This window comes from Pogona vitticeps, chromosome 5 (genome assembly GCF_051106095.1).
Source record: "Pogona vitticeps strain Pit_001003342236 chromosome 5, PviZW2.1, whole genome shotgun sequence".
Classification (NCBI taxonomy): Eukaryota; Metazoa; Chordata; class Lepidosauria; order Squamata; family Agamidae; genus Pogona; species Pogona vitticeps.
In genome coordinates this window covers 166,074,205-166,092,664 of record NC_135787.1, presented here as the reverse complement: position 1 = coordinate 166,092,664, position 18,460 = coordinate 166,074,205, and the positions used below count along the sequence as shown (strand labels likewise).

Here is an 18,460-nt window from a genome sequence, read left to right as displayed (position 1 = left end):
CAGCAGCTGGCGGGCAGGTCCTCCCTCCGCCCCAGCCGCCCAGCGCGCGCCCCTGAAGGCAGGCAAGCAACAGGGGCTAGGAAAGGTCTCTACCCCCCCCGGTCAAAAATTCGCGCGTGCACGTCAGCAGCTGCTGTTCCCGGGCAGGTGCCGTCCTCCCTCAGCTAAGTGAACTGCTTGGGGGGGAGGGCAGAGAACACATTGGGAAAGGTGCAAGGGAGAGGGGTGGCGTCCTCCCCGCGCCCCCTCCCCTCGCTAGTCTGATAACAGCTGGGAAACGAGCCCCTTCCTATTCTTCCTCTCCCACCACGTGATATACACCTACACGTCCCAGCAACAGGAGCGGCGGAGGAAGCAAGCTTTCTCGTGGGCGCGCGCGCGCACACACACACACACACACACAAAACAGCTGGTTGGGGTAGCGCGCGTGCCGCGGAGTGGGGAGGTGACCCAGAGGTCCAAACCGGGACAGTCACTGGAAAAGTAGTCCCCCCACACGCTGCCTCCGCGCCCCAGTTGGTACCCAGACGCGGCACCAGTGGTTAGGGAAGGAAACTCAGGCAAGACAGCGGCTGACCCTGCCCGTTGGCAAGCAGCCTTTATAGCAGTTGTGCCCCTGGCTCAGGCAAGAACTTCTGTGGAAACGGGCGCCTTGTGTGTGTGTGTGCTGGTACAGAGGCATGCACACAACTTGAGAGACAAAAGCCTGGCAGAGGGAGGGTCCAAAGCGAGGAAGACCTTGACAATGTTACATTCACCCAGTGAATCTACTCTTGCTCTGCAAACACACACACACACACACAGAGAGAGAGAGAGAGACGAGCAACAGGTGCCAGGAAATGTCTCTCAATATACATTGAGAGAGCAAGACAGTCTCTCTTACACGGACACACCCACCGCTGGAGGCACCACCCACATCCTTCTGCACCTGCTTAGATCTCTCCTCTCTGGTGCTTAAAAGCACCCAGCATCTACTGTGCACAGAGAAGACAGGCAGGGTCAGCCCAAGATACTTGGCTGCCCATAATAGCCAAGGCCACAGTGGTAACCCTTTCCCTATTTCATATATAAGTGCCATCTAGATTGTCATTTCAATCTCAGCAAATGAAAACAGCATCCTCTATGATATTTATTGTGACGCCCTGGACCGTTGCCTCACTCTGCCCAATGGTCATGATAGTCCTGCGAGTAGGCAAACAGCAACCAGGAGTTCAGTCCCTGTATTATAGCAATGGCAGGTGCCCTTAAGTTTTGACCCAAACAGGAATAGAAACTACACACATACAAACCCTAGAAATACTGGGCTGAGTGTACCACGAAACATCCATCACTACTTACTTATAACAGGAAGTAACTTTCTTCCAACTTCAGCACACTTAGAGATTCCACACTGCTATACATATCAGGAGCTTTTTTACAAAATCAACAGGTGCACTTTCTCTTTCTTGCATGGAATTATAAGGGAAAGCTGCATGTGTTGAGTTTCTGCCTGCTATGCAACAAGTCGAAGTACAGTATACCTTCTTTTCTGGGAAGTGAGGGTCATAGTAATCGCAATTCACACATCCTTTTTTCACTTAGCCCTTACGTACTTGCACAGACAATTAATTGCCCGTGTATCTCTTCCTAGAATGAGTTGCCATCATAATTCCAATTACCCTGGGAAGGGTAGTAGGGAGTGCTAAGAATTATCTGTTGGAGAGCAGCAGTGCATCAGTGTGACAGGTGTGGACGTTTCACGGGCACTTCACTTTGTTGGTTTAAAATGGGAAAAGCTGCACCTTTTAAATTTTATTACTATGCACTCGGTGTGAGTTGTAGAGGCTCTGCCACCTTTGTGGGGGGCAGGAAAAGGTATTTATTTGCCCATAAATTGCCTGCAAGCACTCATTTAACTTTTTTGTGCAAATTTTATCCAAACATCAGTTTAAAAAAAAAAACATACATGCACACAAGAACATTACTTGGGTGATAGTCTCTCACTGAGACCCAGGCACACAAAGAGTGTTCGGGAAAACTCCATACTGCTGACAAAATAAACCAGGATAAAATTGTCTTTTTGAATGCCCAAGGGAAAGGGCATTGAAAATCTGACAGAGGAAATATTACTGCCCTCAAACGAGGTTTCACATATCTGTCACCATATGTGTATATCCTGTTCTTCCTCCACTAAGCTCTGTTGCAAACTGGAGAGCCAAAGTAGTAGATAAAGTATCGTCTAGGACTCAGGAGACCTGGGTTCAAATCCTACATGAGTCATGGAAATTCACTGGGAGTTGTCAATATTAAAACCGCTCTTTAAATATCTCATATACTTTGAAAGCATTGTTCAGGTCATCACAAAGGAGAGTCAGTGTTGCAGAACATGATGCAATATTTGCAAATTATCCAATTTTATGTACTAGCCATGTGAGGTAGGTTAGATGGAGAGACGGTCACTGAGTCAAAGTTACATGGCATGCCTCATGGATCAATATAGATTTCAGTCAACATCCAACACTTCAGCCACCTTACGACACTGGCTTCTAATACATTCTCAGACCTGGGCGAGGGGGAAGCAAACAAATTCCCTCATTTCCAATTTTAAAATTACTGGACTGCAAAAACTCCACACCTGAATACAGACACTGCAGTTGCAGTCCTTTGCATATATAAATCAAGCAACCCATTGCTGAAGGGACATGAGCTTCCCCCAGCACAAATATCCACATACCAGGCTTCTAGAACTTGTCACAACTTTGTTTCTTCTTCAGCAGCTGTACAAATAAACTCATCCAGTTGCCTTCTGAAGATGTGCACACAAACAGCAGCTGGAGAGATCCACAATAACAGCTGGTGAGAAATTACTGTTCTCACTTCCTTTCCTCCTTCCCTTCTTCCCCAATGAAACCATGCAAACATGTAGAAGATGTGTTGCAATATCCTTGAGATAAACACGTCGCTACGTTTGTCCCAGACCTGTACACTAAAGCTTGTCATCATTTCTCAAGGCCTGTTCAAAGTTCTCTGACAACTTCCAAGGCAGGTGAGCAAAAAGAAGGGATTCATCAACCAAGGTCAAGCAGTGCTGGAGAGCTGCACTAAGCTCAGATGGACCCCAGTGGCGGGTGGGCCTGATTTATCCCTTGTGGGATAAACATTGTACTAGGCACAATCAGCGTTTGGGACCTCTCTGCCATGCCCAAGACACAGATTCACTGCACAGAATGAAGCAGTCATTAATCACAAATTTTGTTGCAGTAGATTTTTTTTTTTGGATGTAATTTTTACTAAAATTTACAAATTTCTTCACCTAGGCTTTTTTAAAAAAGAATTTTACAATTTAAAAATGTCTATTTCCATTCTTTTTAGAGGAATTTGCCAACATTCACATTTTTCTCCATGTTTGCAGCAGAAGGAGCTTGAAGTTTAAAACATTTGACTCCAGGAAAAAAAACAAGTCTTACAGATACTTTCATTCAGGTACCCTAAGGCTGCAACGACCTTCACCGGGACTTGCTTTTATGTAAAGATAACACAAAATCAGGCTGCATGTTTCTACCTCATATATAAATAAAAACTAAATAGTTATGCACCACCATGTTGATTCTGACTTAGGGTTTTCTAGGTATTGAGCACTCAGAAATTGTGTACTATTTCTAGGGGCACCCTGGAATTGTGGAGCTTGCCCAAGGCTACACAGGCTGGCTCTTTTCCTGGTAAGCACAGTGGGGAATTGAACTCTAGCTCTGCAGCCAGGTACTCAACTCACCATACTTACCAGTCAAAAGTAAGTATGCATAGTAAGTATATATTTTAAAAAAATTGAACTCAAGAGAGACTGATTTCTGAGAAAACACATCTAGGATCAGACAACTTTTTTTTTTGCTGATATAATGGCTAAAATCCTGTTGCTTAGCATAGTGAGTCACAACTAGAGTAAGCCCATTAAATCAATGGAACTTACAGAGAAGTTGAATCACCAAATCCCCTCTGATTCGATGGGTCTACTCTAGTTGTGGCTTACTATGCTAAGCAACAGGATTTCAGCCATTGTTCACCTGTACACAATTTTAGAATTCTTAGTTGATTAATCCTCACCAGAACAATTTAGATCAGTGGTGTCGAACTGTGGCCCTCCAGATGTTCTTGGACTTCAACTCCCAGAAGCCTTCACCACCACCTCTGCTGGCCAGGATTTCTGGGAGTTGAAGGCCAAGAACATCTGGAGGCCACAGTTCGACACCACTGATTTAGATCATCCAGTGATTTATAGATGGAATGCTGATATGCTCAATCCAGTTTGAACTTGCCTTTCCAAATCTAAATGAAGAGTATTTTCACAAGTGGCACTAAGGATTTCTTTGAACCTTGAATATGTCACTTCTGGAAATATAAAGAAGGGAATAGATCCATCTTTAATGCTTGACAAGTTTTGACTTTGCCCCATATGCTAATACTGCTTTAACAGCCACTTGAGAAAGCAGACCACTCTGAACAGGAAATATTGAGCATCTTCACTGATGTGGTCATTATTAGTAAAGGCCCTTCCAATTCATCATACAAATATGTAACAGAATAAACTAGGTTTACTTCAACATCAGCTCACACAGCTGGAAGATCCTGGCACCAAATCTTCAAACAGAATCTATGATTTCAATTAAATATGATTTGCCTGAACTAGAAATGACCAATTATGTTGCCAAAAAGAATGATGGGTCTTGTAGACAATATCAATGTGTAAATAACCACACCATATTAAAAACATCAATAATCTACAAACATGGTAAAGCAGACAGCCCTATTGGCTGAAATCCTATTGTGCAACTTTACAGCTGTGCAAGTTGAGGATGTTATCAGCTTTGAGCTTTTGTCCCTTACTTACAGTATAGAAATGTTATTTTGGACTACAAGTCCCATAATCTTTCCATGAGCATAGCCACCAATAGTACTGGCTAGGAAGATTATGGGAGTCATAATCATGATGAACTAATCATTTCTACGTAAGCTTCATCCCCATTAGCCAGTCAAGGTGCATCATATCCAAGCCTGCTCAAGTTATTTTTGACACCTGAGACACAAACAATTTACCTCCCTCCTAGACAGTGTTATGAAGCAATAAGAATCTAAACAGTTCTCATTTCTTGATCAGCAATGTTTTGAGAATGATTAAACCAATCAAAAGAAAGTTTTCGTAGTACATACAGGTGCATTAAATATGGCTCAAATGGCATTAGGCGGAGGGGCAGATGTTAAATTGCTGTTCTAGATGAGATTCTAGATCACAGGCTCACAGTAAGTTCTCAACACACTTGTATTTATTTACTTTATCTGTAAAGACCGAAATGCGGTATCTTATTCGAATCACAGTAGATGCATTAAAGGAATTGTTGAATGGCAAGTAAATACATATAAATCCACTCCGTTTAGTAGGCTTGTGCCAGTTGGAATTCGCCACTGGATATATATCCTTTCTGTCAACCTTGATTTCAGCAGTGCTCCACCACCAAAAAAAAAAAAACAACAACAATATAACTACTGCATATAAAGAAACAGCACCCAGGATGGACTTTAAAGCAGAGATGGACATATATTAATAATCATCATGTGCCATCAACTCAATTTTTGACTTATGGCAACTTTTTTCAAGGTTTTCTAGGTAAAGGAAATACACAGAAGAGGTTGGCCATTCCTTTCTTTTGAGGGCACCCTGGGACTGTGCAGCTTGCCCAAGGCCACACAGGTTGACCCTTCTCCCAGGAGACACAGTGGGGAATTGAGGTCCCAGCCATACCTAAACCACTGAGCTATCCAGCCAGCAGGTATATATTTGCCAGCAGGCAAATATTATATATTATGGAATTTGTGTTCACCAGGACCCTTGAGGGCCACCAGTTGAAGCCAAGTGATAAATATTTATTCCAGAAGTTACATATGGGATCCAAAGTACCGCCGAGGCCATTACATGCCTATCCAGGCTGAAGTAGTGCATTTTCAGTACAAGAACCGGGGTTGTCAGTCATACATATCGTTTTGCGCACAGACCTACTCCTCTTTTTCTCCGAAGCTTTCTTGAATTTCCGGCCACTGGATCTTGAGTTGCCTTCTACTTGCTCCTGGTTTAAGCACAAATGTTTGAAGTCATCAAGACAAAAAAAAGGTCTTGTTATTAACTATGACGTGTTATTAACTATGACTTGAGTAAGAATTTCAGAGCATCTCATATAATCCAATATAATCTTATATTGTTGTTCTGTGTGATCCAGTTGGAATCAACTTACAGCAACCTTAATAGGGCTTTCAAGGTAAGAGAGTTAAGGAGTGATTTTACCAGTGAGCTTCCATGGCCCAACAGGGATTCAAACCCAGGTTCCTGAGTCCGAGTCCGTTACTCTATCCACTATACTATTGGTTCTCAAGCATGGGTAACCCAGACGTTCTTGGACCACAGTTCCCTGACACATTCACCACCAGCTTTGTTGGCTGGGATTTCGTGGAGCTGCAGTCCAAGAACACCTGAGTTACCCAAGGTTGGAAACCATTGCACTATACCATACTGGGTGCCCTTATATCAGGAGCTCATTATTTGCAACATTTCTTGGCATCACTAATCACAGCATCTGCTTCATGTTGGCAGGTTTCATGCCAACATCAATTTCTTGACAGGTTTCTGGTTTCTTCCAAACTTCAAATGGCTGACTTCTCCCCCTTCCTTGATTGTGATGCTTCAGAAAGAGGGAGAGGGGATCCCCAAATAACATGTCCATTACCAGGTGGGTTTTACCAGATCATGACCAGATGACCAAGTGCCTGCTCAGACAGGTGTCTAAGTGCTCTTTGTGGTTGGGAAATGTCAAGGCTTTCCCTATCCTTATTGTTCTTTATCCTGATACTGGACTTGATGTCAAATAGTGGAGGATACCTTCAGCTGGAGTACTACATCCGCCACTCTATTTCCACTTCTTTTCCACTTTCTGCCCATCAGCATTACCAGGGAGTGACTTACCAGTTCCTGCTCCAGGTGGATTGTGCATAGTCAGAACTCTCCACTATGACCTGTCCATCTTGGGTGTCCCTGCATGGCATAGCCCATAGCTTCTTTGAATTACTCAAGCCCCTTCACCATGACAAGGCAGCTATCCATAAAGGGCTTGCAATGATTTACTGGAATATATTTGATTATACACTTTAGGTGCAATCCATGACTCTGCCAAACATATTGACTGAAATCCTATTGCTTAGTATAGTAAATCACAACTAGAGAAGGCCCATGAAATCAATGGAAATTAAAGAGGAGCTAATCAAATAGTTACTCTAGTTGTGACTTACTACTCAAAGCAACAGGATTTTAGCCTTTGAATTAAAACTATGTGAAAGAATAAGCCAGGACAAAAACATGTGTGTTTTAGAAGCAAACATTACAAACGAAGTAACCATGTACGAAATTTATTACACCTCTAATAATTCATATTTAACTTTGTACAACTTTGGGTCAAGAAAGTAGCATGTGTATATATATATTCTACATGCCACCAACATGCCACCAGCCTTGCTTCTGGAACCTTCAGTGCACTCAGTTTTCAACTGAGTGAGCTTGCTTGGTATCCATACATGTGTCTAAAAATAATCAAACAGAAATGCTTAATTTCATAATTGCTTCCTGTATATACAGGAGAGAGAGAGAGAGAGAGAGAGAGATTACAGAAAGCATGACCAAGGCTTCTGATTTACGCTTCTGAGTAGCACAAATGTCCTGTTTATTTAATTGGTCACAGCAACCAATCCATATGTTTTGTATGTATTATTCAATTTTCTGTAACTTTCCCCATCTCCCTTGCATTTTAAGAAATATACTAATTAGAAAATTTAATTTATTTTAAATCTCCTGCTTTCTCAGTTATTTGAATACCCTGATTGAACCTGATCCACCCTGATCAGCTAATGCTGTGGTTCTTTCTTCCCAGTTTAGATCGGAGGAAAACAGAGAGACCCATATGGCAGCTAGATGCAGCCTCTCTCACTGCAGTCAGAATCTCTCCACTGATCTATAATGCGGTGAGCAGTGACAGATTGATTTTACAGCTCCACTTGGAGCCGGCCGCTGGCCCTGGATTGGGGATGAATCAGCTTTCTTTGAGCTTTGGCTTTTATTTCATTATTCTCCTTAAACCTCCCTCACAGGCGAACAGAAGAGCAAAGCAAGAAAGTTGGCATAAAGATGTTGATGAGCATCTATTCCTGTTCTCGCAACCTCAATCTGCAATTCTGGTACCTCATTCAACACTCCCTGCCCTGCACAGATAGTCTTTGGATACCTTCCACGATCAACCAGGAATCAAGGAGGTGTTCAGAAAATGGCAAGCATCATGTAAAACGGCTATATTTAGCCCTCGTTTCTACACTAATAAATTTAAGACTACAATTCAAACAAGAGTAAGCATTTTCAGTTCCATTTGTTTCTGTTCCCAGAAAGGAAACCATGTTAGTCTATTGCAGCAAAAACAATTGAATGAATCCTGTACCTCCTTAAAAACCAACCAATTTATTATAGCTTCAGTTTTCTTGGACTACAGCCACTTCCTCAGATGTATGAAGTGTTATCTGAAGATGCCAGCCACAGAGACTGGCGAAACGTTAGGAAGAACCACTTTCAGAACACGGCCAAGAAGCCCGAAAAACCCACAACAACCATGTTATCTGGATGTTCAGTTATATATACTATACCACTGGTTCTTAACCTTGGGTTACTCAGGAGTTTTGGACTGCAACTCCCAGAAGCCTTCACCACCAACTCTGCTGGCTGGGGTTTCTGGGAGTTGCAGTTCAAAAGCATCCAAGTAACAAAGGTTAAGAACCACTGTACTATACACACGATTGGGAGCAGGAACATAAACAGTGAAGTCTGAATGAAATTAAATCCAGAAAATACTGAATTACATTATTAACACCAATGATGCAAAGAAATGGATGCAGATCTGTGTTAATGAGAGTTCTATTCACACCTTAATAGGGAAAAAAATCACAAGAAGGCATCATGGGTCACCTGGATATAGATCTTCACATTTCACATCTCAACTGCAAACATGGATCATATGCCGTTAGCAACTCTGCAAGGTGATATGCAACCCTGAAGCACAATTAACACCATCCAGCACTGTTGCCATAAAGGCTTTCTTTCAGAAGGATTTTTTTTCCAACCAACAAAATTGCAACAAATGGCAGGAACAAAACCAAGCTGTGATTGGTACAACCGTTGCAGTCGATAGTAAGTGATGCTAAATTCTTGCAAGCTAAAGATTGAAAGCTGTAGCTTACTCCAATAATAACTTCTAAGGTGAAAAGGCATGCACCCATCTTGTTGAACATTTTTATTTATTGGTGAACAATGGAGGATGGGAAGCTAATGAGATCCTAAGAGATCATGAAAGAGATTGGGTTCCCCCCCCCTGAAATTAATTTCCAATATATACTGTGATTTAGTTCCATCTGCACGATCAGTGGCAAGATATGAGAACTTACCGCCCTCATTCTTCCATTTTAAGTCAAGAGAAAAGTAAAAGATGAAGGGTCTGGTGTTACCATTAGGGAAAATGAGGCATGACCACTCCCAGAATTTTAACCCAATGAAAGTAGCCATATTAGCTCAAGGATTCTGGGAGTCGTACACCAAGAAACATACATTTTCCAAGTTTTCCTCCAAGATACATTCCCTGGATTCACCATTTTAATGGACCTTGTAAAAGTAGATGGGTAAGATCTCTGCCAAAAATCGAGAGGACGACTGCCAGAAAGACCAAACAATATTGAACAAGATGGGCATTGTGGCTGAAGCAGGGCAGCTTCCTATGTTCCCAACTTTCTGTCCCAGTTCTGCAGCTGAAGCCCAGAAACTCATCCACCTCTGTCAGGCCAAAGCTTGGAAACATTGCTGTTTTTTGACCACAACTTCAAAAATATCTCTGTCAGCATGGCCACTGGCAGCCAATTGGCTACCAAGGTTTGTCTCTTACCACTTTTTAAACACGTACCACCCCCCAGTAGTAACAGAAGACTCGTAGGCATATTCAAAAATCTCTTGCCAAGCAATCAAGAATATTTTACACAAATTGCATATTTTATTAAGAAAACAGGAATGTATTATAAATGTATATTGTGCATTATGTATACTATGTGTATATATTATTTATAACAAACAAACATAGCCTTGCTCTGTTTCAGCTTAATATCAATGTAATATCCTAAAGCCATGGCACAATGCTTGGATTGGCTTAATTTAAAAGTGCCCCTCATCCCCGACTCACCAGAAGCCCTGTTTGAAGGGATATGGTGTGGTACTGAAGGGAGATGGCTGGACAGTGTCTGCGAAGCAACCAACATGAATCTGACACAAGTATGGGAGGCAGTGGAAGATAGGAGGGCCTGGCGTGCTCTGGTCCATGGGGTCATGAAGAGTCGGACACGACTAAATGACTAAATGATGATGATGATGATGGTGGTGTGGTACTGAAGAAATGGTGGACACCAGTCATTCCCTTGGTGCTGTCCCTGCAAAACACCACATATGAGCTTCTGCTAACGAGCCAATTAAGATCAACTGGCTGGGAGAAGGGCAAAGCCTCCTTGGCAGACCAAAGAAGAGTGTTTTAACTCTGGTCCATCAAGGAAGAATATAAGCATCTCCCCTGTCTCTGCATTCTAGTTCGCTTGAAGACTTCATCTGCCCCCCCCCCCAATGACAGTTAGGAAGGCATAGTGAGGAGAGGGGCACATAGGTGGATCAAGAAATGTGACTGGGGGAATTGCTTGTTCTTACATCTCTTGTTCACTTGTCACCACTTTATTAGTGATGGAGCAGAGCAGGTTTAAAAAGCAACACACACCTCAAATCAAAATGCAGATATAATAGAAGGAAGGCAATGGAAAGTGACTTCAGATCATGCCAGCCTCCACCTTGTCCAGCGTTCTTTGCAAAAGTGACAGAAACCAGCATATGAAAGTTTGTCGACTGACTGGAACTCGGTCAATAGTCTCATCTTCTAGTTTCCTACCAGACCCCACCTAGAATAAAACAAAAGTTCTTTAGGTGTCTAATGATTACAGGGCAGTTACTTCATGCCTCATCTGCCATGCCATGAATCATTCTCACAAGAAAAACCCATGCTGTTTCCAACATTTTAATCTGAAGGATTATTGGGATTCTGGCATTTCAAAATTTGTGATACCCTTATTAAATTTCTCAGTTCTTCCAGCAAACACTATGTGGTCTTTAAGACCTTAGGTCCCCCAATATAATTTTCATGAAACTAGAATATGTACTGCATATTCTTCTAATACCTTCTCTTCCTACTTTTAAAATCTGAAATCTGCTTGAATTCATCCCAAAATCCTATCAGTCTCTATTTTTTCATAATCTTTTGTTGACCCCCCCTTTGTACCATCTAGTATACCTGTGTACATTCAATGCATGTGGGCAAAGCAAAATATGGCAAATGGCGGGCTCCGCAGGTAAGGCTGTTCGCTGTGCAGAGCTTCTTTTCCCTCCCCACCTGGAATCACATCCCGATGATCCAGGTGGGGAGGCAGGGAGCGCTTACTTAATGGGTAATCCTTCCCTAATCTGCCTCTTTTGAGGCTTTGAGACCCACCCGCCTACCCTCAAAGCTAGTGTGAGCTTTGCTGGTCACCTTGGGGCCAGATAGGAATTTTTGACCTGCTTGATGATTGGCTGTTGTAAGCGGGGATTTTTTTTCCTATCCCACACTGGCAATAGGGGTAGGGCCATTTTTTTACTGGGTGACATTTTGTTAGGCCACACAGGTGGGTAGTGCGGATGGATCAATGAGTTCCCCGTGGAGCACAGGGGAGGTATAGCGCATCCAAACAATCAGAGCTGCAGATTGTGAGATTACAGCATGAGGGAGGAGGATGTGCTAGGGCCACCTCTGGGCTGAAAGCCGCCAATAGACAAGGGGTTAAAGGCCTTTGCCAGCCAAGACAGTGCTGTCTTCTGGACCACGTGGCCTTGGGGCAGAAACTCACCCATTGTCGTGAAGAAGGGGTCCTGTAAGACCTCTGCTACCAGCATCATTCCGCATTACAGCAGGCTCCTCTCTGTTTGGCAAGGAGTTGAATACAGTTTATGGTTAATAAAGTGTGGCTTTGTTTCATCCCATTGTCTGAGTCTCATCTCTTTATTCCGGGATGGGAATTCTTCATGTGATCTATTCCTATTAACAAAGTCCAAGACTGGGCAATATTATTATTGGATCATTAAAAGCTTACACATAAGATGAACTTTTATGTTCTTCCATACCTTTGAGTCAGGCAAAAATGTTGTGAAATATGGAATTAAGACAAACAGTTCAAATCCTGGGTGAGATGTAACAGCCTTGGCTTATGAATCCAGCCTGCCAATCAAGGAAAATGGAGTTAAGATTCCACATGAGGCAGAAATTGCAAGATACAGTTCCTCCCTACACTGTGGACAACTCCCTACACTCCCTACATTGTGACTAGCTTCCCCTTACCCAAAAATCTGCCATCTATTTCCCTCATCCCCAAATTTTATACTATCTTTTCTTGATGAAGAGTTCTGGACAACTTGAAAGCTCATTGTATGTGTAACTTGACATCAGACTTCATAATATCAGAGCAAATGTTAGCTTAGCCAGGGTGGGTTGAGGAATTCTGGGAGTCATTGTCTAAAAATTAACTTTCATATATAAATATATAGTTCATATATGGTACATTTAAAAATGAGCTGATTATGATGTTTGCTCATTATCATATACATATACAGTACAATATTGAACAAACACTGTCATCAGCTCATTTTTAAATACAAATAGGACATAAAAGTTTTCTTCCTAGAAAAGGAAGGAAGTGAATTTAAGGAAGGCATTCATGCAAAAAAGTTATTATATAAGTGCAGCTTATCAAGACACAGATGGTCAGCCTGTGTTGACCCTTGAGATTAAAACATTTCTTTGATCTTAGGAAATCAATGAAAGATGAGTGTCAGTGCAAAGGATCAGGTGGGTTGGAACTGGGAAAAGGTTGTAAAAATGATTTTTCACATTTTTGACTCAGCAAGAAAAAGCAAATTCTACCACATTCAGTCCACACATTTGTTTAGTCTCCTGCCTTGATATTTAACATCATTAATTGGTCTTCCCTTAATTACATAAGGGGGAAAGCATAAACTTAAATGATTACCTTGGAAAAGACACACTTTCATTTCTTTGGTTCTTAAATATATGTATCCTTTCCTCTTCTGTAATAAGAAAGAAGTGTATCAATTTAATTAGAATAGTGAGAACTAGAGGCATGTAATGTTGCTTGCCTGGATTTCCACCTTCAGAATGCTTTGGTCATGCGGCCTCAGAAATTTGGGAGTTGTAGTCCAAAACCACAAATCTCCAGTCTTTTCATTATAACTGTACTTGCTGTTTTTTTTATTTCTTTGCTATTTATGTGCTTTTTAAAGCACTACTTAATCAGCTGTGTTTCAATGGAAGCTGCTAACTCTGATTTTGAAGGAACAATGAATCCAATCCACTTTCAGTGTGAACTTTGCAGGAGCTCTCCAAGGTACTGCACCCTATTTCTAAAATAACTCCAATTAGGGATGAAATTTTCAGAATTTTTGGAGTACAAATACGACCATTCTCCATATTGGGAGTTCTACTTGATAGACCTTACAGACACCTAAATGTGGCTTAGTGGGGAGAAAGGCCTACATTAGGAAGCTTTGAAGCCCGACTATGCCTAGTTACACCTAGCTTCTGATTCAGAAAGAAAGTTTTCATTAGCACCTATTAGGGCAGGAACAGGAAGCTTAGGCAGATTTAGGCCTAGCTAAGTTTCAGAGCCTTCCAGTTGGGGCCTTTTGCCCAGGTGCACCACATTAGGTGTCTGTAAGTTGTCTCTCTGTCAGAATGGAGAATCCCAGAATGGAGATTGTGAGATTTGTAGTCCAAAAAAAATCCAAAAATTCCAACCCTAGATCCAATACCTTGGATAACCCCATTTAAAGTTAAGAGTGAGATTTGCTTCCCCCACAGAAATAGAGCTACCGGCTTCCACTGCTGTATTCTATCTTAGTGATTTGTGTTTGTTACACTATATATTTTTTTCACACTGCATTAAAAATACTGTTAAATTGCCTGAAATGTTTACAGCAAAATGGATATGCAATAATAATTTTTTAAAAACAGTCCTACTGTAAAATGCATTTTGTTCTTTGTTCTCCTTGTTATTTTAAAATGCTTATGTTTCTAGTCCTCATTAGTTGCATTCTTATGGAAAATTGTTGCTTAGTGTTTAAAGGCTCATAAACCATTGGGCCATTTCCCTATTTGTGAGTACACTTTTAAGTATGAGTATAACATAGACTTTTGATAGTACCGTGCAAATATACAGTAGAGTGTGTAATGGCTGGAATGCTGGACGGGGACTTAGGACATTTGGGTTCTAGTTCCCTCTGAATCATAAACTCAGTGCTGACTTTAGGCCAGTCATTTTCTTCAAACTGATTTATCTCTCTCACAGGGCTGTAGGGGGGGAAGGGGAAGGGGGGGACAGAAATTCTTGTTGTCTTCAGTTCATTGGAGGAAAGACAGGGTATACATATAACTAATAAATAAAATACCTTGGTTCTGCATCACCCCTAACTTGCTGTGGAACAACACAACATAATCAACACTAAATAAAATGGTTGTCACTAGGAGGAAACCCTCCCCCATTATCTGCTGTGACTATAGGAAGGAAGGAAGGAAGGAAGGAAGGAAGGAAGGAAGGAAGGAAGGAAGGAAGGAAGGAAGGAAGGAAGGAAGGAAGGAAGGAAGGAAGGAAGGAAGGAAGGAAGGAAGGAAGGAAGGAAGGAAGGAAGGAAGGAAGGAAAATGAGAAACAAATGAAACTTAAACCAAGGAAAACAAATAAAGCTTTTATTAAAAACAAAAAAGCATGTTTGTGTGCACATCTAACAAAGAGATGAAGAAGATAAAGTAAATTCTGATATCAAGCTGCATCCCTAGTATAGCACAAAAATGTATTGGCTAGTCAACAACTATACCTTTGGGGGCCATTGTGGCAGAAATCCCCTCAGGCTATGCATGTTCATCTGAAAAAAGCTCTTGTAGTACAGTTGTTCATTTAACATGTGAAGAACTTGGGGGAAATGCCAGTATTTGATCACTTAAATGAACAAGGGGCAACCCAAACTAAGAAGCTGCTGATAGCTGTATACAGGCAGGTTGTAGAGAAATGCATCTTGCATATGCCCAGAAATAATGTCCTCCCCAGTGTTACCTCTAACAATGACATACTATGATTTGGCAAAATGAGGCTGCCACCTCAGACTGTGTATGCTGAAGCAGTGAGTTGCTGGAGATTGGAGCTGTTGCACTTAATGTGCAAAAGGTGATCATGGCCAATGGGAAGGCCACTAGCCACATTGGTTCAGGGATCCTGGGCACTGCAATTCAAGAAGGCAAATTTGCCCTCTGGTGCACCGGAGGATAGAGTACAATCCTTAATGCTGAAGTAAAATCTTATGTCAGCCCAGTGGGCCCCTGTGTCTGGAATGTGTGCAGGAAGGAAAGCACCATCTTATCCTTCACCACACTCAGTGAAATATCTTGGGCCAATCCTGTTCCACTTGATCCTGGCATTGAGAAATGAGCACACAATGAGGAATTACATCACAATGAGGCTGTGAAGCAAGCCAACTACCTCTGGATTCAAAGAAAACCATATCCTGGTAGCACTAGCTGACATAACTGTTTTTTTCCTCCCCTGATATGGAAGCATGCTTATTTTGGAGCCCTGGGTGGGATACTTCACATCATTTTCATATCCCCATCCATCAAATTATGTGAATAATAATACTTACCTCAGAGGGTGGTTGCAAGGCTTAATTAGCTAATGTTTGCAATGATTTATATAAGTACTAAAGTATTATCATTATTATTCATGGAAATGCTTCTTATGTAGTTTCTCTTTACCTTACCAGTCACCATTTATAGAAACACCTCAGAGGAGGCGAATCCTCGGAAAAACATCCCCAGGGAGCATATCACAGGGAATAATAGATGATGCTACAGTGAATCACATGGAGTGAGGTGAGACTGCAGATGTTCACCTGGGCCACAATTAACCCTGACAAAAAAGGAAAAAGACTGAACAGAGCCTAGCAAAGTTACTCTATTGAACTACATCAAGCTCCAAAATTCCCAGCAGCCACACTCAGTGGAGGATTCAGTGTTCTGAACAACTAGCCTTGCCTAGCGGTTCGAAAGCATGCAAATGCAAGTAGATAAATAGGGACCACCTCGGTGGGAAGGTAAAAGCGTTCCGTGTCTAAGTCGCACTGGCCATGTGACCACAGAAGATTGTCTTCGGACAAAACGCTGGCTCTATGGCTTGGAAACGGGGATGAGCACTGCCCCCTAGAGTCGGACACGACTGGACAAAAATGGTCAAGGGGAACCTTTACCTTTACCTAGCCTTGCCAAGCCCCAACTCTGAGGAAGCTATGAAGGTCTGAGATGACCACACGCTCTCCTATTTGTTCCACATATTGGGTTAAAAATTCAACTTGCAAAAGTCAAAAGCAAAATTCGTATTGATTTGAAAAGCAGGGAGAGGAAGCTTTTATTTATTTCTCTGCCACTCTTTGGAGGCTATTGAGTGGTGTGGTCTGTGATCAGTGAAAGAAAGAGAAGGTATTAAATAAGATATATTTGATTAGGGGAAATACAGATCCAAAAGAAAAATGGTGTGACATTTGCAAATCTCAGCTATACACATTTTTTTTTAGTACAGGAAGATGCAGTGGTAAAACAACAAACAACACAGATGGTGAGTGATTCCCCCCACCATGACCACCCATCATTTTGGAAGATGTTTGCCACCTGGGATGTGCTAACCATATATAATAAACATAATAACAATAATTTTAAAAACAAGAAACCCTTCTGATAGGTGTCACACCAGAGAGATAGTTACATCTCCGCAGTAAATAATAGCCACCATCATCCATGTATTTAGATTTATAGGATAATAAAAGGGCTGCTCTTGAAAGCTGTAGGAATCTTTTGTTGCTACACCCCTCTCCAAAAAAAAAAAAAAAATACAATTATCTTCATATTTCTGTGTCTGTTTCTGTGTCTGATTCTCTCTCTCTATACACACACAGGGATGATGAAGTCACAACTAAGCTAACAAAAGTAATAACCTATATTTCAAGACAATGAGACCAACTCTGCTATGAACAGTTGCTTCCCATGCTGTGATACACTAGTTCTACTTCTCACCATTTCTGCCTATACTGTTCAGGCCAATTTTAGATTTGCATTTCAGGGCTTTTACGGTGCATACAGTGGAGGTATCATGCATAGTTTCATGCAGGCAAGCGTCGGCCTTGTCTAAAATCACCCCAGCTTGAAAACTGCAGGGTTTAACCCAGCTCTCTAATACTCTAAATACACAATTTTTCAAGATGTCATGCACCAGACCAATGTTTTCCCAAGCAAGGCTGTATTATTCATAAGGCTGACTAGAGTGAAGTCTAGCCTCCCCCACCAGGGACTAGGGGCCCATCAATTTGTTTGTTTGTTTGTTTGTTTGTTTGTTTGTTTGTTTGTTCGTTCGTTCGTTCGTTCGTTCGTTCGTTCGTTCGTTCTCTCTCTAGGGAAGAAGAAGAAGAGGCAGGAAATGATCTCAGAAAGAGATGGAGAAAAGTCCTCATGTAGATCTAGAAAAGAGGGAAAGGCACAGCCAGACTGTGTGTGTGACTGTTCCCTGATGCAAACTCAGCTGATTCAGATCCATGTTATACACACCAGCACTCTGTTCCTTTAGCAGCTTCTTCATACAGTGAACAGTGGACCCCACGCTTCTTTTGAGTCATTTACAAGATCTGACCAGTGTCTCAAGTAAAGTGCTTAGCAGATTCAATCTTTTGGCATTTGTTTGTTTGTTTGTTTGTTTGTTTGTTTGTTCGTTCGTTCGTTCGTTCGTTCGTTCGTTCGTTCATTTTGCTGAGGCACCCTAGGGCTCCAGCGCTTAAAAGCACTTTGCACTCTGCAGAGGAAGACCAAAACACCAGAAAGCTTAGGGGGCCAGCCACGGGTTAATATGGCCCTGTTCCCAAGTCCAACAGAGGTGATCGAGTCATAAAGGCTACACCATCTCCAAACCACATACGTGAGCCTACAGTTAAGATAAGAGTTATCCAAGGGCCATTGTGTCTCATTACACTGGCAGTCTGCAGTGCCTCCAAAGCTCTCTCCTCGGTTGACATGGGTTCATCTCAGTTTTTCACACTAAGCATGTGGGGGCAGCTGGGCTTGGATGCAGAGAATTGCACAAGGCTTCCCAGCTAAGCAGGCACTCGTGACTGCAAGCCCTGTATTCAAAGACAACATTCCAGCCCTCCCAAATTGGGTGTGTGTGTGTGTGTGTGTGTGTGTGTGTGT

General features: G+C 42.0%; 2 long non-coding RNA genes across 2 annotated transcripts; one reads left to right on the top strand and one right to left on the bottom strand.

Moving 5' to 3' along the window:
* Nucleotides 1-1,094: 1,094 nt before the first annotated feature.
* LOC140707703 (uncharacterized) lies at nt 1,095-8,410 on the top strand. The gene is made up of 2 exons (XR_012087887.2): nt 1,095-8,034; nt 8,161-8,410. It is a non-coding gene; the product is annotated as an uncharacterized LOC140707703 (long non-coding RNA).
* Nucleotides 8,411-11,778: 3,368 nt separating this feature from the next.
* On the bottom strand, nt 11,779-18,090 carry LOC144589652 (uncharacterized). The gene is made up of 2 exons (XR_013545900.1): nt 13,195-18,090; nt 11,779-12,386 (listed from the first exon to the last, which is right to left on the bottom strand). It is a non-coding gene; the product is annotated as an uncharacterized LOC144589652 (long non-coding RNA).
* Between the last annotated feature and the right edge of the window lie 370 nt (nt 18,091-18,460).